This window comes from Myotis myotis, unplaced genomic scaffold (assembly GCF_014108235.1).
Source record: "Myotis myotis isolate mMyoMyo1 unplaced genomic scaffold, mMyoMyo1.p scaffold_m19_p_4, whole genome shotgun sequence".
Taxonomy (NCBI): domain Eukaryota; kingdom Metazoa; phylum Chordata; class Mammalia; order Chiroptera; family Vespertilionidae; genus Myotis; species Myotis myotis.
The window spans coordinates 15278683-15305122 of NW_023416346.1; the positions used below are offsets into that span (position 1 = coordinate 15278683).

General features: G+C 44.7%; 1 protein-coding gene across 1 annotated transcript in view; it reads right to left on the reverse strand.

The window, feature by feature from the left end:
• MAMLD1 (mastermind like domain containing 1) overlaps positions 1–23139 on the reverse strand; it is a 109957-nt gene extending 86818 nt beyond the window's left edge. Inside the window, exon 1 of the mRNA XM_036305777.1 lies at positions 22877–23139. The gene's annotated coding sequence lies outside the window, so the exon portion shown is untranslated. The remainder of the gene's footprint in view (positions 1–22876) is intronic.
• Between the last annotated feature and the right edge of the window lie 3301 nt (positions 23140–26440).

Sequence of the window (26440 nt, forward strand, 5' to 3'; positions counted from 1 at the left end):
GAAAAGATAGAATTAATGAGCTTGAGGGAATATAAATATAATTCAAGCAATCTGAACAACGCAGAGAAAATAAACTAAAAAAGAATGAGGAGGGGAGAAGATTAAGGTGCAGGCACCCGTGGGACAACAACAAAAGAGCCAACATTTATATCATTAGAGGCCCAAAAGAAGAGGAAAGAGTGAGGTTGAAAAATTAGTCAAAGAAATAATGACTGAAAATTTTCAAAATTTGGCAACATCATAAACCTACAGACTGAAGAATCTAAGATAATACCAAACATGAAAAATCCAAAGAAATCTATGCCAAGACATTTCATAATTAAACTTCTAATAATTAAAAGGCCAAAAAAATCTTGAGAACAATCAGATAATAATGACACATTACTTATAAAGGACTATCACTTCAAATGACAGATTTCTTTTCAGGAACCATGGAGTTTTTCCTGCAGAATGAAGTGGCATAACATTTTTTAAGTGCTGAAAGAAAGAACTGTCAACTCCAAATTATATATCTGGCAAAAAAAATATTCTTCAAAAGTGAAGGGGAAATCAAATCTTCACATTCTCATATGAAGAAAAACTAAGAGATGTTATTGCTAATAATCCCAACATAAAATAACTGGCTACAGGAAATTCTCTAAGCAGAAAGGAAATAACAAAAAAGACTAGAAACTTCTTAAAGGAATGAAGAAATTCAGATTGGGAAAAATAGTGATAAGTATAATAAACATTTCTCTTCAGGAGTTTCTTTTTTTTTTTAAATATATTTTATTGATTTTTTACAGAGAGGAAGGGAGAGAGATAGAGAGTTAGAAACATTGATGAGAGAGAAACATCGATCAGCTGCCTCCTGCACATCCTCCGCTGGGGATGTGCCCGCAACCCAGGTACACGCCCTTGACCAGAATCGAACCTGGGACCCTTCAGTCCGCAGGCCGACGCTCCATCCACTGAGCCAAACCGGTTTTGGCAGGAGTTTCTTAAATCATATTTGATGAGTGATGTAAAAATTATAAAACCATCTCCTCTGATACTCAATATGTATAGAAGAATGGTTAAGACAATTATATTTTTTAAATGGGAAGGGTAAAGAAATCTAAACAGAAGTAAGATTTCTATACAGTGGGGCCTTGACTTACGAGTTTAATTCGTTCTGTGACAGAGCTTTTAACTCAAATTACTCGTATGTCAAATCTTAAAGTGAACGAGTGAGACACGTGATGCTGGGCTGATGTTGTGGCGTTCACTGTGACGTTCGCTGCGCCAACTAGCGGTGGGGTATCTGAAGCTGGCTCGTAACGCGAATTTTAGCTCGCAACTTAAAGCAAAAAATCGGCTGAGAGATGGCTCATATCTCAAAAAACTCATTAGTCAGGACACTCCTAAGTCAAGGCCCCACTGTACTTCACTCAAAGTGATAAAATGTAGCCGAGACCGGTTTGGCTCAGTGGATAGAGCGTCGGCCTGCGGACTGAAAGGTCCCAGGTTCGATTCCGGTCAAGGGCATGTACCTGGGTTGCGCGCACATCCCCAGTAGGAGATGTGCAGGAGGCAGCTGATCGATGTTTCTCTCTCATCGATGTTTCTAACTCTCTATCTCTCTCCCTTCCTCTCTGTAAAAAATCAATAAAATATATTTAAAAAAGTGATAAAATGTAGATTGTAGACTATGATAAATTACTTGTAGATAAATTACTTACAGGTAGAAAACTATACAATGTGAATGCCTGATTGGCATGGCTCAGTGGTTGAGCATCAACCTATGAACCAGGAGGTCACAGTTCTATTCCTGGTTGGAGCACATGCCTGGGTTGTGGGCTTGATCCCTGGTGCAAGGTGTGCAGGAGGCAGCTGATCAATGATTCTCTATCATCATTGATGCTTCTCTCTCTCTCCCTCTCCCTTCCTCTCTGAAATAAATATGTATTTTTTTTAAAAAAAGGAAAACTATACAAGAGATCAACCAAAGAACTTGTATGCATATATGCATAACCCATGGATACAAACAATAGGGTGGTGAAGGCCTGGGATGGTGGGGGTGGGGTGGCTAGACGAGGGAAGAGGTCAATGGGGGGAAAAAGGGGATATATGTAATACTTTGAACAAATAAAGATTTTAAAAAATAACCCAGAAATTGACCAAAGAATAAAAAGCACTATGTATAAATCAAAATAAAATTCTAAACTATGTCTATGTAATCCACAGGAATGCAAGGAAAGAGAAACATAGGGACAAAAAGCAGAGGAAGCAAACAGAAAACAAATAATAAAATAGCACACTTAAGCTGGAACATATCAACAATTACCTTACATTTATATGGAATAAACATGCCAATTAAAAGATAGAGGTGGGCAGAGTAGATATTTTTTTTAAATTACTCAACTATATTCTATCTATTACGATACTTTAAATACAACAGCAGAGGTAGGCTGAAAGTAAAGGATGGAAAGATATACAATGAAAACATAAATTTTTAAAAAGCAATAATGCTATATTAATATCAGAAATAGACTTCAAAACAAAGCAAATTATTGAAAACAGAAAGACATTACATAATGATAAAATAATCCACTAGTGAGGCATAACGATCCTGAGTATGTATTCACTAAACAATAGGATCTCAAGACACATGAAGCAAAATCTGAGATAGCTAAAAGAAGACACGGACGAATGCACACTATAGTTGGAGACTTCAACACCCCACTCTCAGCAATAGATACAACCACTAGTCAGAATCAACAAAGATTAAGAACTCAACAATATTTTATCAACTAACAGAATTTAGATAACACTCCACTCAATAATAATAGGTTACACATTCATTTCAATGGCCCATAGAACATATTCTAAGATAGACTATATCCTGAGCCCTAAAACACACCTCAACAAAATTAAAAGAATTGAAATCACAGAGTATGCTCTTTAATCACAATGGAATCAAACTAGAAATCAATAACAAAAAGAAATCAGGAAACTCTCCAAACACTTAGAAATTAACGCAAATAATCCTCGGGTCAAAGAGAAAGTCTCAAAGGAAATTAAAAAATTTACTGAACGTAATGAAAATGAAAACACAACTTATAAAAATATGTACAACACAGCTAAAGCAGTGCAGAGAAGGAAATGTATAACACTAAATGCATACATTTGAAAAGAGGAAAGGTCTCAAATTAGTATCTAAACTAAATCAATAATCTAAGCTTATACTTCAAAAACCTAGGGAAAGAAGTACAAAATAAACCCAGAGCAGCAGAAGGTAAACAATAATAATGACAAGATATGAAATTGAAAACAGAAAAATACAGAACAATCAGTGAAACAAAAATCTGGTTCTTTGAAAAGATCAGTAAAATTGACCTCTAGCAAGATTAAAAAGTAATAAAGACACAAATTACCAATATCAGAAATGAACCAGGGGTTATTATTTACACTTCTGACAGACATCAAAAGGTTAATAAGGGAATATTATGACTACTCTGGCCAGTGTTGCTCAATTGGTTGAGCATTGTCACCGCTTTGATTCCTGGCCTGGATACATGCCCAGGTTGCAAGTTTGATCCCCACTGGGGTGCATGTGGGAGGCAACCTCTCTCTCTCTCTCTCTCTCTCTCTCTCTCTCTCTCTCTCTCTCTCTCATCTCTCTCTAAAAATCAATAAAAACATATTTTAAAAAAACCCTATATGCATACATTTGACAAGTTAGATGAAATGAAACAATTCCTTGTAAAGTACAAACTACCAAAATAGATTTTTAATAGCCCTATCACTATTAAGAAATTTGAACTCATAATATTGAAACCCAGATGGTTTCATTGGCAAATTTTGCCCAACATTAAAGATGAATTAATACAAATTCTACACATTCGCTTTCAGAAAATAAAGAGGAGGAAACATTTCCTTATTTATTTTATGAGGTTAGTTTTTTCCTGATATAAAAACCAGACAAAGACGGTACAAAAAGAAAACTAAAGAGCAAAACCAGTCATGAATAAAGATGGGAAAATCCTCACCAAACTACTAGCAAACTACCAAGTGTGCTAAGACAAAAGAATGGTCTTTTCTACAAATGGTGCTGTGGCAACTGGATATTCACATGCAAAAAAAAAAAAAAAATGATGTTTGAACCCTTTTTCACTATACACAAAAATGGAAGATAGACCTAAATGTAAGAATTAAAATGACCAAACTCTTGGAAGCAACATAGCAGTAAAGCTTTGTGACTTTGCATTAAGTGATAATTTCTTGGATATAGCATAAAAAATAACTAATAAAAGAAAAACGAGATAAAATTGACTATCAAAGTTAAAACTTGTGTGCTACAAATGATACCACCAAGAAAGTAGAAAAATTACCCAGAGAATGAGAGAAAATATTTGCAATTCATATCTGATAAGGGTTTAGTGTCCAGAATACATAAAGAACCTTCACAACTTAACAATAGGACAAATAACCCAATTTAAAAATGGGCAAAGGATATCAGTAAACATTTCACCAAAGAAAATATATGAATGGCCAATAATCACATGAAAAGATGCTCAACTTCAGTGGCTATCATAAAAAAAGACAGAATATTACAAGTGTTGGCCTGGAAGTGGAAAAATTGGAACCATTATATATTGTTAGTGAGACTCTAAAATGGTACAGCTATTTTGTAAAACATTTTAGTAGTTCTTCAAAATGTTAAAAATTGAGTTACTAAATGACCCAGAAATTCCTCTCCTAGATATATTCCTGAGAGAAATAAAAGCTATGTCTAAAAAATATATTGTACATAAATGTTCATAGCAGTATTATTCATAATAGTAAAAAAGTAGTTACAACCACCTGGCTGGGCATAGTCCAGTGGTTGAGCATCCACCTGTGAACCAAGAAGTCATGGGTCGATTCCAGTCAGGGCAATATTGTACTCCAGGTTGTGGGCTTGATCCCCAGTGGGAGTCATGCAGGGGCAGCTGATAGATGATGATTCTCTCTTATCATTGATGTTTCTATCTCTCTCTCCCTCTCCCTTCCTCTCTGAAATCAATGAAAAAGTATTTTTTTAAAAAGTAGTTACAACCCAAATTTCTACCAGTTGGCAAATGAATAAACAGAATGTGGTATATCTACAATGGAATACTATTTGGCAATAAAAAGTAATGAAGTACTAATACATGATAAAACGTGGATAAAACTTGATAATAATTGTGCTAAGGGAAAGACTATGTATATGATTATTTTTGACACACCAATTCTACTTTTAGGAGTCTACCCTGAAGATATACCTCCAACAAAATGAAAATACATATGCACCAGGTTACTGATTGCAACATTTTTATAATTGCAAAATATTGGGAATAACCTACATGCTAATGCACGATGCCATATTGTGCAGCTATAATAAAAGAATGAGAAAGATCTCTATGATCTGATATGAAGTGATAGTTAAGATGTACTGTAAAAAAAAAAAAAAAGCCGAAACCGGTTTGGCTCAGTGGATAGAGCGTCAGCCTGTGGACTGAGAGGTCCCAGGTTCGATTCCGGTCAAGGGCATGTACCTGGGTTGCAGGCACATCCCCGGTGGGGGATGTGCAAGAGGCAGCTGATCAATGTTTCTCTCTCATCGATGTTTCTAACTCTCTCTATCTCTCTCCCTTCCTCTCTGTGAAAAATCAATAAAATATATTTTAAAAAAAAAGATGTACTGTCATGTAAAAAACCAAAGCCCAAAAGAGTGTCCATAGTATGCTACCCTTCATATGAAAAAGGAAAATGCACAGAAACTGCCTATTTGTGCAAAAAGAAACACAGGAGAACAAATGAGGTTGGTTACTAAGAGGAGATGAATGGAATGAGGTGGAAAGAATAGAAGTAATGGCAGGTGTCACTTTTGTGCAGTTCTAACTTTTGGAATTATGTTATTTCACAGGCTCAAAAAAAGAATTTAAAAAAAACTAACAAAACCAACAAAAACAAGCTCATAGATACTGACAACAGAATGGTGGTTACCAGAGCTGACGGAGGTGGGGAGAGGTTGAATTGAGTAAAAAGGGTCAGTATATGGTAACAGAAGGAAACTAGATTTTGGGTGGTGAGCATGCATTAGAGTATATAAATATTGAATTGTCATGTTGTATACCTAAAATTTATATAACAATATTAACCAATGTTTACCTCAATAAATTTAATACAAATAAATAGATAAATAAATATATAAAATATTAACAAGTATGAGAAAACAAAACCAAAAGGAATCTAAACAGGAACAAGTGAACTGAACCATATTCAAATGACCACACTGGGGGGAAAGGGACAGAGACCTAGCCCAGGTAATTTTTAAGTCTTTGGACAATATACCCTTAAGCTAAAGACAAAATGAATTCTAAACAAATATTGTACTCTAGTTAATAAGCTTCTTTTCGTAGAGTTATGGGTTAGCAATTCTAATACTACTTTCTGTGTATTCTAGGATTTAGTGAGTGGACAAATATATATGGGTAATAGAGATTTCTCATTGTCATAAAAGGAAGTTACAAAGATAGAATGAAGTTTGCTGTTGGATTGGAATTTAGACGAAACAATGCAAACTCATGATGGATAAAGAAGTTACCACAGTAACAAAAAAATAAAATAATGAAATATATATGTGAGTTAATTAACTGATTTCTTAGCTTTGGGGACTGAGAGGGTCTACTAGCAATAACACTTCTATAGAAATGAGCATACACCTAGTGCCCAGATCTTGGTTTCTAAATACCATTCTCCACTAAAGAAACTAGGGCTCCTTGGGAAAATGGCTGATTTTTAGGGCTGAGGCAGAAAATATACAAGATGAGCCTGGAGTATCTTGTTATGCCAGAGACCATGCTTAGAAAATGATTAGGAATGTGTCAAAAAGGCATGAGGCAACATAAAGGGGCTCCCACGGGGCAATTTGAGCATCAAAATAAATAATGATAGTAAAGAATTATAACTCATTGAACAAAATAACAATCCACGAGTTCATTTCATATAAATAAATACATAAGGAAGAAAAACTCTCTTACAGTAGAAAGTCAAATAATAAATATAGAAGGGATGATAGAATTAGAAATTCATTATTTGGCAACCAGCATAATAAATTTGCCTCAGGCAAGGATCATCAATGGATGCTAAACTAGTGACTGAAAGTTTGCAGAGTAATAGTACATTAACATATCTTCAAAATATATTCCCATAAGATCATTACAAAGGAGAGAATAGTAAGTTTACAGTGTAGAAACCTGGAAGTCACCACATTAACCAAGTGATTGAGGTTAACATCACCAGAAATAAGACATATCGACATCATGAACTTCATGATATGATGTGCTAAGAAGGACACAGCATCGCATCAATGGTATTCTTTCCAGAAGTGTAGAACCTGAATCTAATCATGTGGAAACATCAGACAAACCCCAAATGAGAGACATTCTGAAAAAGAACTGGCCTATACTCTTCACAAATATAAATGTTATAAAACACAAAGACAGATTGAAGAATTGTTCCAGATTAAAAGAGACTAATGGGCCATAACCAAATGCACCATATGATCCTGAGTTTTCTCTTTCTAGAAAGGACATTTTTGGAGCAATCAGCAAAATCTGAATATGGTTTTTAGATTAAGTTCTTTAGATCTGATTGGTATCAATGTTAGTTTCCTGATGTTTATCAGCATCCTATACTTATACAAGAGAATGTCTTTGTTTTTAGGAAATATACATTCAACTATTAAGGATAGAGGAGCATTATGTCTACAATTTATTTTCACACAATTCAGAAAAAGAAATTGCGTGTGTGTGTGTGTAGAAGGAAAAGTGGAGAAAACATAAAGAAAATGTAAAATATTAACATTTGGGAAATTGAGTGAAAGATATTCAGAAATTATTTGTACTAGTATTATTCTCCCAATTTTTCTTGAAGACTGAACTTATGTCAAGCTAAAAATCTAAATTACAGAAGCCTAGAAGCCAGGGAGAAGGTACAGTGATGGCGAACCTTTTGAGCTCGGCGTGTCAGCATTTTGAAAAACCCTAACTTAACTCTGGTGCCATGCCACATATAGAAATTTTTTGATATTTGCAACCATAGTAAAACAAAGATTTATATTTTTGATATTTATTTTATATATTTAAATGCCATTTAACAAAGAAAAATCAACCAAAAAAAATGAGTTCGCATGTCACCTCTGACACGCGTGTCATAGGTTCGCCACCACTGGTCTAGGAGCAACGAGTACAGGCTAAAGGCCAAGCCTTAGAAAATGCTCAGTTGTTGGGTAGGTTTCCAAGAAGCACTAAGACAGGAATCTCCAGGCACATGCAGGTATTCAGAAAACTTGTTTTGATCAATTTCAAGTCAAAGCTGGAGCCTTCATTCTGACAAAAGACCCATTGCCAATGCTCCTCAAAGCCCTGCTCATGGGGCAGACACCAGTTGGTCCACTGAACTCCCTCCAGGTCTGCATTCAGATCCCAGCCCACAAGGCAGAAAAACTGAATTGGAAGACTCCTTTTAGGTAGAGCCATTTTGGAGAATGGATGAATGGGTGCACGGACAGGTAGGTGCATGTAGGTACACGAATAGTTGAGATGTAAAAGGCTAAATATCCATAGTGAAAGAACTTAATGCAAATTAATGATGCTTACCAATATTTGTTATTTTAAATAACTACAGCTCAGTTAGCAAAGAAAGCATCCTATAAAGTAGTTTATCAGGGACCTGCTAAAATGAGAACGTTTAACTTTGAGTCTAGTTATGTGCTGTCCAATATGGTAGCTATGAGGCATATGTGGCCATGGAGTACTTGCAATGTGCTAGTATGAATTGAGATATGCTATGAGTGTAAATACACTGGAATGTGAAGACTTAGCATGATAAAAAGAAGGTATACCATTTCAGTAATTTTTAAGTAGATTACATGTTGAAATATTAATATTATAGATATAGTTTTAGATTGGGTTAAATAAAATATATTTAACTAATTTTATTTACTTCTTTTTAAATGTGGATACTAAAAATTTTAAAATTTTATGTGTGGCTTGCATTATATTTCTATTGGACAACACTGGCCTGGTTGATAAATGGTTTTGCAAGTTTTTGCTCAAGTCTCACCTTCTCAGCAAGGTCCTTGTTGTCCACTCTATCTAAAAGTGCACTCTTCCCTAGCACTCTCCAACTCCCTTCCTTGATTTATTTTGCTTCAAGGCACTTTTCACCTCAGACATACTATATTTTTTACTTATTAATATTTTCTTTGTTCTCCTCCACAAGGCTACCTTTCATGAAAGTTTTTTTGTCCGTTTTGTTCATTATTGTATCATCACCTTGACACATTATTAATATGCATACCTTCTTTACTTTGGGAAGTCTTTTACATATTAACGCTCATGTATCTGCTTGTTATTCCTTCCATCCACCCATCCATCCATCTATCCTTCAACAGTATCTGGCACATAGTAGACATACAAAATATCTTTGTGAAATTAATTTTTCAAATTGACTTTTGACCAGTTTCTTAATTAACCAGCACCCAAGTTCTAGTTTGGGATTATTTTGGGTCTGCTTCATAGTGACCCCTGAATTGTCCAAATGGGAAAGAAGAGGTACCCAATGGGCACCATCACTTGCAAGCATCCACAGTACAGAGAAAGGTCTTGGGAACTGCCCTCATTCCCACCTCCCTTTTTGCCTTGAATTCAAGGCTATAGTTCTTAACAAATCTGAATGAGGGGGAGGGAATAGATGCAGTTTTCCAAAAGGCAGCCAGACATCAGGAACTATGTGGATAGAGAAGCACATATTCTTAAAAGTGCTAGTATGTTTCATTTTTCGTAGACAATCACTGAATTATACCTCTAAGAAGAATTTAAAGGTCATATACTCCACTGGTCAAATCTTAGTCTTCAAATGTAAGAATACAACCCAATCGTAAGAAGAAAATCTCAGAGAGCCCTAGGCCAGCCCCTTCATTCTTGTGATAGAAACCTTGGGGCCCACAAAGGAAAAGGGGCTTACTCAAGGTCATGTAGTGATAGGAGAGCTAGACCTGGCACCCAAACTGCCTCCCTCCCAGACATTGGTTCAGTTCCAGGCCTGAGGAGGGGGTGGCTGAGCACAGATAAGAGGTGGTTGGGTTGGAACAGCAAAAAACAATCCCAAATCTGGTGGCTGTTTGGGGATGAGCCAGACAGATTTTGTAAGCACCCCTTGAAATAGGTGTACAACACATGTCTGTGATTTAAAAACAAACAAACAAATAAGCAACATGTCAAGCACTGTGGGTACAAACAGTTGAGAAACTAAAAGCGTCTTTTAGACAAGACAAACTATTACTCATTGCAAAAATAAGGGTGGGGTAGCTTAGGTTTGTGTTTTGTTTTTTTTAATGTAATGAAAATAAAGCATATATGAAGTCAAACCTAAAACAGCCTACATGGTTAAATTAAAATGATTCCAAATAAAAAATCCCCAAGGACTACCTCTCCCCCGATTATTTAAGAAATCTGCTTTATTTTAAATTAGGCATTGGTACAAGACCAACAAAATTAAATATTTACTTTAGCTGAGAACAACTCTTAGTTGTTGTGGGCAGTGATGGGGAAAAATTCCTTTTTGATAAGCTACAATTTGGTAGATAGAAACCAAAATCTCTCAGCCTGATACTCTGCTAACTGCAGGCCCAAAAGCTGGAAGTCTGCGTGCTTCCTCTGTAAGAGTATGTGAACTACGGGTGGCAAAACAGCCCACAGTGGACTGAGAGTGGGAACGCCTGAGTCCTGGAATAGCTCAGCTTCTAGCAGCTTGCATTGGAATCCAGCCCCAGTATACATATCTGTAAAAACTGGATCTGTAAGGGAATGTCCCCTTTCCCATTTTTTGGTCCTACAAAAAATACATACAAAATCTTTTTGTCTTTACCTGTACTTCTAGAACTGTCCTCGACTACATAACAATCACAGCCGCCACCTACCAAACTAAAATGAAAATCTCATTGCTTCATGTCTCTAATAATTTCAAAAAGAACAAATTATGATTTAAAGTAACTTAGAGTTTAATTTGCACCTCCGAGAAGCATGACATGTCAAAGCTGGAGGCACCCTCAGATTCTCTAGTCAACTTCTTCACTGTATACATGGGGAAACTGAGGCTCACAGCTGGACCCAGAGCATATGTCAGCTGACCCCCTAAATGGATATTCTTCCCACTATTGCACTTGGGATCCTTCCTAGACTCAGAAAGTTGGTCCCATAACAGTGACTCTTCCAAAGGGCAAGTGCCAACTGCCACACTTCCCAATTTATAGACCACTATCGTTTCAGATGATTACATGGGGATGCCTAAAATTGCTGTGTGGCATCTACTTTCAAGTGAATTGCAGGACTCCTCCCCCTCCAGAAAAATAATGAAGCTTAAGGCCAGACACTCTGGCAAAGGATGGGAATAGGCACCATTCTGCATAATGACCCAGGACTGAACGCTCATTTTCAACACGATCTCCACTTAATCAAGCCTGGTAAATCTGTCTGATTTAACTAAATAAAAAAAAGAGGGGACCCCCTCAATTTGCTTGCAAGCTAGTTCAAAGCAAAACAGTACTCCTCTCTTTATAAAGAGAGGAAACGCCCAAACTCCTAGTAACACACTCTTTCCCAAAAGGTTGTTAACTTGAGGTGGGGGGAGAGAGGGGCTCTACAAATGCATGGCTGCCTTGATTCTTTAACTAATAGAAACAGGCTCAGCATGGCCAGAATCATCTTCTGAGGATTCAAAGAGCTTTCCAAATCTACTATTTATTCTCTCAAGTTGACTTTGAAAACTTGAACATTCATTAGGGCCAGGTTAATCTGAAGACAGGTTGTGTTTTTAGGAGGTGAAAAGATACTACTGTCAGGAGCCAGAGAGCCTGGAGGGAGCACAGGCCCAACAAAGGCCAAAGACATGTCTTCATGTTCATTTGTGTTCTTGCAGGAGACTGGCCTTGACTTGTCATGTGACCTTAAACAAGCACAGCCCCCTCTCAGGGCCTCAGTTTTCTCATCTATGATTTGCCAGCCCTCCTGGCTTGACAATGAAAAGTCTTTCTACATTACCAGGTTTAGATGTGGGCAGTGGAGAAGGACTATTTGAATAGCCCAACGGGCCTCTTCCCTTCAGGCCAACCCCTCACCAAAGTGCCTACAGTGCGCTTCTGAGGCTTTTCTCCAAAGAGAACTGCTTCCCTCCTCCCTCAGGGCAGGACTCTGGCCAGATCCCCAGACAAGTCCACCACTCAGTTTTCCTAAAGAGCTGGCTAGACCTTTTCACTAATTTAGGGAAGATTTAAGGATCCACTTGTACCTTCTGATGCCAGGTGTGACACTACTGGAATGTGGAAAACTAATCCATTTGCCTTCTCAGATCCCATTTGCTAACTTCATGGCAGGCCAGCATGGAACCCCTTCCAGGGTACTGGGCCAGAAACACACATCCTGGCCCCACTCGGGAGTTGCTGAAGTTTGGGCAAGCAAGACCCCTACCCAGTCTTGACCTTTGGAACTGCATGGATTCCAAATACTCTGCATGCCTGAGGAGGTACCGCCCAAACTAGATAATCTTTTTTTAAAATTTTTTTTAATTGCTTAAAGTATTACAAAGCGTATTACATATGTCTCCTTTTTTCCCCCTTGACAATCCCCCAGCCTCCCCTACCCCCCAGTGTCTTATGTCCATTGGTTATGCTTATATGCATGCATCCAAACTAGATAATCTTTTAATGGTAATTTGCCTAGGTATAACTTACAAAATGTCAAAAGAAGGGACAAAAGGACTTTTCAAGTTAAAAGAGACCTGCTTTCCTTTGGTTAAATTTCTCAGGCCAAATAGGAAGGCAAAATGAAGAGGGACCAGTGACACCACAGAGAGAAACCCTAGAGCAGCGGTTCTCAACCTGTGGGTCGCGACCCCTTTGGGGGTCGAACAACCCTTTCACAGGGGTTGCCTAAAACCATCGGAAAACACATATATAATTACATATTGTTTTTGTAATTAATCACTATGCTTTAATTATGTTCAACTTGTAACAATGAAATTGGGGGTCACCACAACATGAGGAACTGTATTAAAGGGTGGCGGCATTAGGAAGGTTGAGAACCACTGCCCTAGAGGGTGCCCAAGTCTGATGTGTGCAAGACTGTTGCACCAACGCTGGTTCATTTAAACACTGGTTCATTTGAATTTCCTCCCATGCCCTTAAGCTGGGTAGGGCTAGCATTCTCATATTTCCATCTGACAACTGAGGACACTGCAGCTTGGGTAGGTTCACAGACTTACCTAAAATCCCACAACTGGTTAATGTCCTGTGCTAAAGGCAAAGATCATGTTCTTTCACCACATTATGGTGTTTCTATGCCCGTGTAGTGACCAGGGATAACCACACAGTCTGGCACAGACTAAGGCACCATATTGAGGCATTCTTAATCTGCCTCAAAGGATCCCCGAGGGAACCATGAATGGACTTCCAGGAGGATCTGTTAACCCGCTGAAATTAGATGAAACATTACATATACTTGTTCGGTAGTATAAGAACATGACCCATAGCTTTTATCAGATTTTCAAATAGGTCTGTGACCCACAAAAGGCAAAGAGCTTCCCCTGCTTCAGAGAGACAGGTCTCTCTCTCTCTCTCTCTCTCTCTCTCTCTCTCTCTCTCTCTCTCTCTCTAGATATATATATATATATATATATATATATATATATATATATATATATATATGATTCGGGGCTCAGGAGATCAGCTAGGGTCAGCTTCCCTGGAGTGAGCTCAGGAGAGCCTTGGCAGCCAGGTGCTACTGGCCATTCTCCAATTTCATGAACAAAACCAGCTTTATACCAGGCATGGTATCAGTTGGTGGGGTCTAAGAGAGCCTTGAACACCTCCTACCTGTGCCCTAAAGAGTTGATGCTCTCCACGGCATGTAACATTTGCATCCCATAATTCAAGTTAGAGGTTCCAGATTCTCCTGAGGTAGCAAACCACACTAAGTCATAGAGGATTGAGGATGGTGCCTTTCCAGGGAAGGGGGAGGGACAGGTGTAGGATCCAGAAAGGGCAAGGTGGGGGGACTGAACCAGAACTTTTGCAAAGGGCCAACACAAAGGCATGACTGCAAAGGCCAGACAGCCTATTCCCAACCATGTGGGGAACGAGGGCTTAGGACTTAGCCATTTCTATCAGAAAGGGTGTGCTCAGGATAAGAGAGATAACATCAGCTTCCAGTTCTCAAATCCGGAGGCAAAATGTGCTCTAAAAGGTGAAGTGCCTCTCCTTCCCGGGAGGAAATGAAGAGCAATTATGCTTCTCTGGCACTGAGGTAGGGATGTGTGCGTGTAAAGTCTGGGTCTCCACAACTACCCAGCCAAAGATATGAAGCCCATGACTGGCTAAGCTGGTTGTCACCATTATCCCACAAGTTTATGTCTATGGACTTTGAAATAGGAAGGAAATCATGCTGTGAAGGACTCCTGTCCAGAGTCTGAGTAACCAGACTTCTCAGCCACCCCAGAGTGGGGAGTGAGCCTTTGGCTCTCATATCCACTGCTGCTGTTTGGGGGAAGTGAAGATAAAAAAAAATATGTGTAGGCCTGTCAAGGGACCATCCCTCTGGAGTGGGGGAACAGAGAGAGGAGGAGGGAGAGAAGCCTACTTGGAGAATCCCCGGCAGTCTAATCTTGTGATTTCACTGTAGCCATGCTCTGAAGTGGTTCTGTCTTGGGAGCAGGCCCTCGGGAGGCTACAATCTGTAATGGCCTCACCTCTGCTATGTTAGGAAACCTTACCACCTGCCCTGTTAGCAGGTAGAAAGGGCTCCAAGACAGCCTCATTATGCAAGTCACGCTCTGAAGGCAACACATGGGACACGGGCCATGTGTTGGGAGCACTGGCTGCCTGGTGGGATCAGTGCAACAACACTCCTCTGCATTGTCAGGGCTTGTTTTGACGGTTGTGGCTGTGACTAACTCAATAATGCTCTTCACCCCATCACTGGGGTATCACTAGAAACAACCAGATTGTTCATTTTAATTTGACTGTCAGCACAATTATTTTAACACCAAGTGTGTCAGATTTGACTCCACATCCCCCAAATTAATTTTAGAGCAGTGAAATGAAATGGCATACTTCTTTGAGCTTTTGTTACAACATGTTCGTGCAGCAAACTGCGAAGAAAATGTAGTAATTAGAGGTTAAATTAATCCTTGACAGACAAGCAGCTTAAAAACGCTGTGCCCTCCTCCCCAAACCTAGCATAATTCATGCCAGTCTTTCAGAATTAGACACACAAAGCACGTGACATTGCCAACTGCATCAAAACTACTGTCCCACTTAAAATTCCCAGGTCGGTGCTGAAACTACCCGAGGCAGATATTAACATAGATCTCTTTAAGAACAAAACCCAAACAATCTGCAACTGCCAAGGGTACCCACCTAGCCCAGCCCTCCAAGAGGCTGGCAGCCCAACTCTCCATCAGCAACTTGAAAACAAAACAAGACAAAACACTCTTTTCTGTGACACCCATGCCTGAGCCCCAGACTGATCCTTAACTTACAGCTTTTGATGATCTTCAGCTAGTGCTAGACTTGGAGTTCTGATTATAATGCGTCCCTCTGCAGTCCTAGCAATGGTAAGCACAGCACACACTGACACAGGGTGGCTTAGGTTATACTAGTTAATAATGATGGTCCTCCTTTGTGCGCTGTACTCCTCTCACCATGTTTGCTTTTCCTCAGCGTAAGTACAAAGTGAACATTCAAGACTCAAGTACTTGACTGAGAGCTAGAAACAAACATTCTATCTATTTTGGGATCCCTCCACTGTGTCACCTCAGGGAAGTTAGGTCCCCTCTCTGGGCCTCACTTTCCTCTTTTGTAAAATCATAGGGCTTTACTCTTTCAACTCCAAAAGTCTCCATGTTTCCACATCTGAGTTTTGTATGTGAGTTGGGGCAACTATGTGCAGGACTGTGGTCAACTGGTTAACAGGACCCCCCAAAAGAAGGAAGAGCTAGAGCCTGCCCTCCTTCTCCCTTTCCCTTTTTGTGTCACTGAGCCCTTAAAGAAGCTGGGGGTGTGGGTTTCAGGCTCAAAGACTGTGCAAAATATAAACATATTATTCATGGGGCAAGGGTGGCACTCTGGACAATTGGACTGAGGACTTGACATTGCCCAAAGCATTTAGGGCAACTTGGTTTTTGTCCTGCCTTTAGTACCCTGAGGCCCACAGTTCCCTCTCCCAAAGGAGCTGGGGCCACCAGGCCCTTCTGAGCCAGATGCTACTCAATAGTTCAGATCCTGTGGCTTCCAGTGGCCTCTTCTAGAATCAGCAGAATGTGTCCTGATGGCCTAATGTCCAAATGCTCCCACAGGTGGAGAAAAGGGGAAAAATACAATGGCCAGTTGGCCAGGGCCCCTTCTAGCATGATGGAACCACAGTGGGCCCCATCCTCTTCCAGGCCTTGTGGAACAATTCTCAGTCATAAGAAAACATCATTTCCCAAAGCCCATTTAATGATTATTTGTTGTATAGAAGAAGCAGCAGGGTACTCTGGAAGGGGAAGGTAAGGTAGCTGGATCCCTTCCCCTCCAGGAAATGGGGGGACTTCAAGGCTACACCCTAAACTCTCCAGAAAGGGGTGATGACTGCTCCAGGCCAGAAGACAACTAGGGAAGGACTGGTTTTCCATTGGTGACCTCCTTCTTCAGGGTCCAGAAGAGCCCATTATCATGTAGGCCAGGGAGGATGGAGAAGTCTGAAGCTGGGGTTCCAGGAAGGTCTAGGGGAAACCTCTGGGCAAGGACAATTCTCACAGACTTTGCAAAGGGCTTTTTTTTAATGCTGCTTTTAGACTTATCTCTGGAAAGCTTTATTCCTGGAGCTTGGTACCTACAGCCAGTGAGACTGAGGCACTTTGCTATGTTTTACCAGGGATAGAAACATCAATGATGAGAGAGAATCATTGATCAGCTGCCTCTTGCACGCCCCCTACTGGGGATCGAGCCCGCAACCAGGCCATGTGCCCTTGACCAGAATCTAACCCTGGGACCCTTCAGTCCACAGGCTGACGCTCTATCCACTGAGCAAAACTGGCTAGAGCAGGAGGTATCATATTAGATTTTGACATAGCTGATTGCTTTGGAAATTATGAAGAAGTCAGATCTTAGGAGGGGACTTGAGACACAAAGGGAATTAATTGGGGAGGCTCTGTGAACAGAAAGAAAAAAAATAAAGCAATGAGTTGTGGAAGGGAGGGAACCAAATTAATTTGTTTCCATCCCCTTCCCAGCAGAAAATGCTCCTGGGGCTTCAGAAGCCCCTGGTTGGTCATTTGGGAGCAGAACTCCATGAGACTCTGCTGTTCTGCCCACCTCTCCTTGGGACCCCTGACTTACCGCCTCTGGCTCTGTGGGCCCACTCTTCTTTTCTAAATGACAACAGTGATGACAAAACCAGTAGTATTCACTGCAACTAAACACATCGGGTTCATGCAGACTTATAAAGTTTCCCTCTTCAAAGTTTGGAAGATGTTTAAGGACTCAATGTCTGAAAAATCAGACTGTTCCAGCTAAGCTTCGCAAGGCTTCAATCCTGCCATACAGTTGACTGGTGCTGCCTAGGTTACCCCTCAGTGGCGTTGTGAGAGGTGTATGATGGGAATTGGTTTATTGTGCTGATCCATAGTAACCGACTCCTGTTCCTCCATCATTTATCTCCCACCCCAGCCACATCTGGGTTGGTCTATTCACACTCTCAGCATTCTATCTGCTCCAACAAACACTCAGCCTTTTCTGCTTGGATAAGGAGATTTTTAGTTACATCCATTATATGTGTATCAACATTTATGGCAGCAAGATAATTGCCAAAGAGCTCAGAGGATAAAAGGTCCTTCTTCATAATGTCTACTCCTCCCCCAACACGTTTAAAAAAATCAATATTATCAAGCAGGACAGTGGCAGATTCTTTCATGGCTGCTGCATCCTCAAAGTTGAAAATGTGATTTCAAAAAAACAAAGAAAACACCCAGCTGGACTAGGAACAAAAGAAAAGGTTCAACATTGAATTCAGAGCCCATATTCCAGTGGGGCACGTGTGGGCAGAGGGGAAGGCTTTTTGTCCTTGAAACCTTTGCTAAATAACTGCAAATCAGCAAATCTGCTCTATATTAGATGAGTCCTTTGCAATAATGCCAATCTAATTTCAAATAGTTTAGATTGTGTTATCTGTAAACCAACCCAATGATAAGAAGGCCTGCCATCAATAGGCCCTCAGATCACCAGATTAGGGGTACTGGACAAGAAGCCCTTTGGGTTGCCTCTCAGACTCCCCCATCCATGATTCTGGGTTAGAATTTCACACCAACTACATTTGTACATTGTTTTGCTTAGCCTTCTGCCAGTTTTTATACCACTCTCTTCTTGCTGCCCCTCAAAAGCTCAGGTTCATGGCCGGCTGGCATGGCTCAGTGGTTGAGCGTCGATCTATGAACCAGGAGGTCATGGTTCGATTCCCAGTCAAGGTATATGCCCAGGTTGCAGGCTCATCCCCAGTGTAGGGCATGCAGGAGGCAGCTGATCAATGATTCTCTCTCATCATTGATGTTTCTATCTCTCTCTCTCCCTCTCCTTTCCTCTCTGAAATCAATAAAAATATATTTTAAAAAACCTCAGACCCATTTCTTTATATCTAGCTGTTTTCCCCAATGGTGTTTTACTTTTCCAGAAAAATGACTATTTCATTCACACATCACAGTGTGTTAAAGCTGGAAGAAACTCAGACTTCCAGGTTATGAAGGGAAGAGGGAGAAACAAGTGGGTAGGATGGATTTGCCCCAAATCATTCTGCTAGTTAGTGGGGAGAGTGTTCCAGAACACAAGTGTCTCAGTTCCTCTACTAATTATCTCTCCAATGCATCACTACGGAAAAAAAAAACAACTCAGAATCTAAAAAAAAAAAAAAAAAAAAAGCTTTACCACATATAGGAAGCCCCTTTAAAGGAGAGTAGTCAAAGTACTGTCTGTAAAAACCACTTGTCTAAGATCAGTTTCTGCCCATTTCATAAGCCTAAGCAGTGTTTGAGTTTCCTAAGGGTGAGCTACTAAACAGGTGCACTTAAGCCATTAGGTGACCAGCTTAAAATATATTTTTTAATGGTATTAAACTTGCTGGCCAAGCTTGAAAATTTCCCTTTATCTAATGAATATAAATGACAATCGTAAATCCCTTACCTTAAGATGCAGTGAATGTATAGCCCCCACACCCACCCCAGCAATAAGCTATTTCCTGGTTGAATTTAAACATTCAGTGACATTCCTATTTCAACCCACACGTCTGTGTCACTATCAGCCACTATCAGCGTCAGTGACAGGAAAACAGGCAAAGTCACCCTTTGCTAATGATTTCCTAACATGGAATTTCCTTGTATCTCCTCAAGCCTTCTTCTTCCAATGCCAAACTGTTTTTCCCCCTCTCAAACACATTGTATTAAAGGAAAACTGAAAATGGTCACAGCTAGAAGAGGATGATTTTTAAGGAGCTTTTACAAGGAAGAGCTGCAGCTCTCTGTGATATATTTAAGTGTGTGTGTGAGGGGGGGGGGGCTGCTAGCTTTTCTAAAGCCAATAGGAACAAAACAGAAATACTTCCTCCCTGGAATCTGAGAATCTGTCAGCCTCTCTCTTTCCTTTTTCCTGCCTCCCTCTTCCCAAGTTCCACTTTGAGCAACATTCTTACATCAGTGTTGAAGGAAACACTCACACATAGGAGGCACACGTGGGGAGAGGACAAGGCAGCCCCCAGAGCAGGAGACAGGCATTGGAGAACCACCAAGGCACAAAGCAATATAGGAGCCCATCACATTTCTCCTCTGGAGAATATTCCATTTAATATGCAAACCAGTCATCAAGAGAAAAGAAGGCTGTTACTTTAAGGGGAAGAAGCTGATTAGCTGCTCTGGCTGGCAGCAAACAGCTGGTCTGTCCGGCAGGTTCAAGGCCATTTCAGCTTCTCTCTTATGGAGGCACCATATGTTCCATCTCGCACATCAGCAGCTTTATTTTCCAATGATCTTGCTCCAGAAGGGAAGCAGAAAGGGGGGAGGAGAAGGTAGAGCTCGTGGTTTACCCCTTGAGCACTTTCTTGTGGTTTTAGATGCAGTTGGGATGTGTATATTGGAGGGGGTTGGGGGAGTTAACGCTTCACCTCTATTCCAAAGAGTGGAGAACAAATGTTCGACTAACACTTACGAATAATCTCCAGGGAGGGGAGGGGAGTGGTGTAGGGGAAGGATATTCGAAAAGGCAAAAATAATATGTCGCCATGAGATTAAATGGGAAGAGGGGGTGGAGGCAGTGGCGACAGAGGACCCCGGGAGGAATCTGAATTTCACTAAGCTCTGAGACCTAACAGTAGAGTTTGGGCTCCGCCCACTTCTCCTTATTTGTCAGTTTTTCTTATTGTCAGTATCCCCTTTCGAACAAATGAACAAACTTTGCTAGGAGAGAAGCGGGCTGGCCGCTTTGGGGAATGGGGACTGAGCAGGCCAACAGGCTGACAATAGGTTACTTCTCACATTATGTTTAAGATTCCTCAGTGATAGTCAGGAGTCCCGCAAGTTTGTGAGTTAAAGCAGGTGTAAGGGATAGGGGCCAGCTAAATCCTGGACACCCCCAAGGGCCAAGCTCTGGGTCCCTACTGAGGTGCATCTTCTTCCCCACTGCCTGCCCTGGCTGCAAGAAATCGGAAGTGGCGGTTCTGATTCCCTCCCTGACTAAAAACAAAGGGGTCCCAGAGAGCATTGGAACTTTGTGTGTCTCGTGGGTGTGGGGGTGGGGTGGGGAGAAGGTGGCAGAAAGGCGAGGGAAAGAGTAATGCGTGTAGCCGCGTGGTGGCGAAAGCCTCAGAGTAGCTACAGTCGTTTCAGCCATCATCTTACGACCGACGCCTGGCGGGACAGATGCCATGAGCCTGGGCGGTGAGGGACGAGAACTGAAAAGCGAAACAGAGGAGAAAGCGCCCCCTCTGCCCGCGCCCAGGGAGCGCAGTGGCAAGCCGCGTCTGCACAGCCCACGGAGCGCGCGCCCCCCCTGGCCTCTGAGCCTGTCTGCTGGCTGTCCACCCTCCGGGCCATCCGGACCGCTGGGGCCCAGGTTGTCCACCGCCAGCAGGTTGTGCTCGCGTTGGACACCAGGAGCCGGGGTCTCCCTACGCCTTTTGAAACACAGCCCCCTCCCCCACTGCCTACAAATGCCCTCCTGTCCCCAGCCACTGTAAACCACTGGGAGGCAGCCGCCCCCGCCCTCTGCCTCTGCGTCCCTTTCCCTTCCCTTTCCCTCTCTCCAGCCTCCTGGGAAACAAAGGGGCTTTTTAGAAAGCGGATGGTTGGCTGAAGCAGCGGCGGGGGGTGGGAGAGAGGGGGATATATAAAGACAAGAAGAGGTGGTGTGGGAAAAAAGTGCACTTCCTCAGGGAGCTCAGAGCGGTGGCAATGGCTGGGAAGCCCCCTCGAGTGTGCGGCCGACCCCGCCCGACCCGTGGGCACCCAAGTGGCGGCCTGAGCCTGCCAAGAACTGGGCTGCACCGAGGCGGTACTGCCCACTGGCTCACTAAAACCTGGGAACAGGATCGCCCGGACGTCGGGGCTGGGGCCGTGGGGGCGGTGCGATTCCCGCGGGGATCTTCCCCGGGAGAGCCAGGCTCTTTTCCCATCCAACACTTTGGAAATTCCTTCTGCTGCCAAACAATATCATCAAGCCACCCCGACAAGTGGAGTCCCTTCTTCCTACGTCCCCCAGCCATACTGTGCTCCTGCCTGCGCACACACTCACACTCGCAATCCGGGTGCCCCATTCGGCTGTGCCCAGCTGCAGGAGCCCGGGGTGGGGGGTGGAGGGAGAAACCGCTGCTCGAGGTGCATCTGTGTGTTCAGGTTCCGAAGACTTCAGGGCAGTTTTTTTGGCAGGCTAATCCTATTAGTGTCTGCTCAGCCCGCATTTAATCACGGATAAAAATCAGACGGTATGGCCAGCTTTCCAAGCGGCTTCGGACTCATTGCATGGGGATGGAGACTGGCCGAGCCAACTGGCGGAGAAAAGTATTTGGCGGCTCTCCGGGGGGCTTCCCGCCCGCCCTAGCAGGCGCCCGGCGACCGGCTCTGCCGCGGCTCCGAGGCCTGGGAGCTCAGAACTCAAGGGCGCCGTTAGCTCGGGCAGGAGCCCAGTCGGGGCTGCCTTGAGCCCTCTAGCTCTGCTCTGGGCTGCTCTCCAGGGGAGGATTTGGCAGGAGAGCCAGCGCGAGGCAGCGGGTTCGGCGCGCTCACACTCCACACTCCCTGTTGGCGGCGGCAAACTGGGTTGGGGTGGGGTGGAGGAATCCTGCGCCCTGCGCCCACTGCCGACTGGCCCAGGCTCAGGGAGCTGGCAGGCGAAGGCAGCGTCGCCGGGGTATGTGGGCTACAAGCGGCCCAGGGAGCGCCGGGACAGAATGGGAGCCTCCCAGTCACCCAGCTCGGACAGGGGAGCCCTCGTGGCTCGCGCCCCTCTGCCTTCCCTCCTTGGTACTTGGCTGCCCTCGGCGGATTCCGGACGCCCGGTGGGCGCGGGGGAGCAGGAAGAGGCCTCAGTCCAGGGCTATGTGAGCTGAGCTCAGCCCTGCCGGCTTATCTGAGAGGGGGGCGGCAGTGCGGTGCGCCAGGTGGGTCGTGCGCTTGGAGCAAACTTTGGGGTCCCCCGGTTCTCAGCATCCCTGGGTCCCGGCTCCTCCAAGAGGGGATCACAAGTGGAGCTACCAGTGTACCTCGGAGCACCCCCCCACCCCAGCAGTCGGACTTCCCGGGCCCGCCTCAGCCTTACCGTGCTGCAGAGCTCCCGCGGCGGCGGCGAGGGCAGTGCCCCAGGGGCGAACGTCCACCGGCACGGGCAGCCTGGCCTCGGGAGCCCGCTGAGTGGCCCGGCCCGGTTGCAGATCACCACCTGGCTAGCGGCCGGTGCCCCTAAGCCCGCCCGCCGCCGGCTGCTTCAGCTAGTGGCCAAGTTCATGCCGGCGGCGCTGCAGTGGCGGCCTCAATCTGCTCGCTCCATTCCCACCGCCCGGCTCCGCGCCGTGCGCCCGGAAGGTGGAGTTTCGGGGGTTTAAGTTACTGATAGGCATTTCTCACTGCTGTGTCACTCGGGGAGGAGGAGACACGCACGCCGCACACTCACACACCCTCACACTCGCGGCGACAAGCGGCTTTGGCCTTAAAGGGGAAGCCGTGCTGCCCCGCCCGCGACCCCTCTGATTCTGAGCCCCGAAATGCTGAGTTTTTAGGCCCGAATGGGGCCCGGGCAGCGGAAGCACGGCGGACGCCCAAAGGGCCTCCCGGGTCCTTCTGTCACTTTTTAAAGGGGAAAGCGGCGGCAGGCTGGCTTCGCTGCAGTCACCTTATTTCTCCAGTCCACCTGGAGCCAAGGCAGCTGGGGAGAGACGGGAGGGGAGGAAGGGGCACCGGGGCACTTACCCTGGAGGCTCCAAACGTTGACGGAGGCGGTCGGTGCCCTCGGTAGCAGGTGGACTGCCTAGACGGTGCGCTGTTTGGAAGAGACAACGGAGTGACCTGGCGCCTCAGGGCACGAGCGGATGGGGCTTGCCAGAGGGCCACAGGCGGAGCCCCGCGCACTTGAGAAACCCGCAGGCGTCAGGTAGCCTTCCCCAGAGTGGGCAGAGGGATCTCGTGAGCCGTGCGCGCCCCTGACGGACCGAGGGCGAGCCGGGAGCGCGGGAGATCCAGCACTCACCAGCGACAGGGTGAGAGTGCCCGCGAGTGACGGAGACCAAGAGAGGCAGACCGAGAGAGGCACCGACAGAGACCGAGGGAAAATGACGGAAATAGGGTGGAAGAGAAACACGGGGGGGGGGGGGGAATGGCGGACCCCTGGAGGACTCCGGAGCATCACAGGGACAGGAGTCTGGTTGTAAAGTAGCTTATTGAATTCCCCTACCTCGTCCCATTCTCAGTTGAAACTGACTCCAAGAGCTAGCTAACCGGAGGTTGCTCACCTTCAATTGGGAGGCCCTGGGTAGGTAGCGCCTATCCCACTGCCCACGACGTTTTCGCTGGCTGGCTCCTGCTGGACAGCCCAGTCGACCTGCTGTGACAGCAGTGGGGACCAAGGCGCTCTCGGGTGGCTGCTACTGAACTGCATCCACCCCCTGCTCGCCTAGCTCCCTTCCCTGCTACTCCCCTAGTTCCCCCTCCTCCTCCCCGCCTTTTCTCCACCCCCTCCTCCTACGCCCGCCACGCCCACTTCTCCCGGGACCCCGCCACCTTCGCCAGGACGCTGTCTGTGTCCCTCCTCCCCCCACCCCCGGGTGTGCTCACCCGATAGCCCAAGCACGCCAGCCAGTGTCCCGCCCTCCTGGCTTGAGGCGGCGAAGCCCCTGCTCTAGCTGAGCTACACGGGCCCTCTCTCAGCACGAGGTATTCCCGGGTGGACACCTGCGGCTTCTGCTGGAACGTGGTTTCCCTGTGAAGTGCCCGGCAGGCCAGAGCGCTCCGCCCTCTGTCCTGCAAGGCTCCAGGGCCCTCGGCTCCCATCCCCCACCCTGCGGCTGGCCTATGCCCCTGCTCTGGGGTCCCCGCCCCCGGGCTGTGTTTCCTAACCTGGACTTCCCTGAGTTCTGCCTACACCGCGTCCGACAGCAGCAGCACTCCATGGGCGAAGCCCCAGAGCACAGGGCTCCTGCCAGCACCTCTGAGGAGCAACCTGTCACCATCACATCTGGTTGCACTTGGCAGAACCGCAGGCCAAGAATAAAGGGGTGTACCCGCCATCCACTGGGCCCCTCCTTCCCTCCAGACCGGCCCCGGGGGCGTGGAGAACTGGAGGCCCTCTGAGAACCTAGCAGGATCCGACCTTCCTAGCTGGGTGCTAGCCTGTAAAGTTCCCCTGGGGGCACGGTGGGCCTGCACAGTTCAGTTAGGAAGGAATTCACCTTGGTGGGTCCCAGCCCAGGCTGCTCTGCTGAGGGCCATGGGAGGTTTTTGCCCTCTGACTATTGAACTGATCCAAATCTTCACCTTCACTCCAGACAAGGACTCCATTGGAATCCTGGGTAGAGTTCTGGTCTCTGGCCATCTGTTGGGGGTCCTGCAGGGAGGGGGAGTCATCCTAGAGCTAGAGCTAGAGATAGCTCTGGAGTGTCTTGAAGGGTATTCGATCAAACAAAGCAGTTGGAAGATGGAATAACTGTGTCTATCAGAGCATTATAGAGTGTTTTTAAATTTAATCTCCCTCACCACCACATTGGTCAAGGAGGTGGAACATGAAGTTCTATTCCCAGACAACTCCACTCTACCCTCATGTCACTTCCCCTCTGCTTCCCCAGTATGGTGGGTGATGCTCATTCCCCCCAATGTCCTGGAAGCCTGTGATATCACAGCTGCATCTGTACCATATGGCCAATTGTCTGCATGGCATCACCACCTGGACACTAGACATCTCAAACTCCACATGGCCTGAGAAGAGTTCCTGGACACCCCAAACCCACTTCTCCCATAGTCTGCCACCTCCGATTATAGTAGCTCTGTCCTTCATATTGCCCAGGCCAAATGCCCTGGACTTTTCCCTTTTTAGAGATACAGACAATTATGTTGTTTCCATCTTCAAAATATATCCACCCTCTCAGCTTTCTCTCCTTCAGTGCTACACACTGGGACCAATCACCAACGTCTCCCACCTGGATTACTCCAATAGCCACCTAACCTATTCCTCTGTTTCCTACCATCACCAAAACCTCTCTCCCCAATCTCAGTCTAGTCCCAATCTCTGTTCACCTACAGTGGCTCCCCATTTCACTCAGACTAAAACTGTAGTGCTCCTGGTAGCCTAACAGGTCCTGCACAAGATACCCCTCCCATCTGGATGGCATCATCTACCTTCTTGCCCTCCCTCCCTCTGCTCCAGGACTCTTGACTCTTCCTCAGCACACCAGACATCCCTCTTTAGGGCCTTTATACTGCTGTTCCCTCTGCTGGAATGCACTTCCCCAGATATCCATAGAGCTGGCTCCCTCATTTCCTTTAATTTTGATACACATGTCACCTGGCCACCCTATATAACATTTTAAAGCCCCACACCCATCCCTGGCACTCCCTCTCCCTTTTCTCAGTTCATTTTCTCTCTTGTACTTACTACTAGCTGTCCTCCAGTATATGTTAGGCCCCAGAAAGCCCGCAATCTGTGCCCACAGCTGTATTCCCAGTTCCTAGCACAGTGCCTGGCAGGGAGTGTCTGCTCAGTGAATGTTATAGGATTCTGTTTTCCTGGAATTTTCTGGAAACTCTGTGGGTCACGGGATTGTAGACACACGATGGGAAAGGGTCCCATGGCTTTCATTCATTTCATTGCATTTTAAGGAGTTTTATGATGTGAACA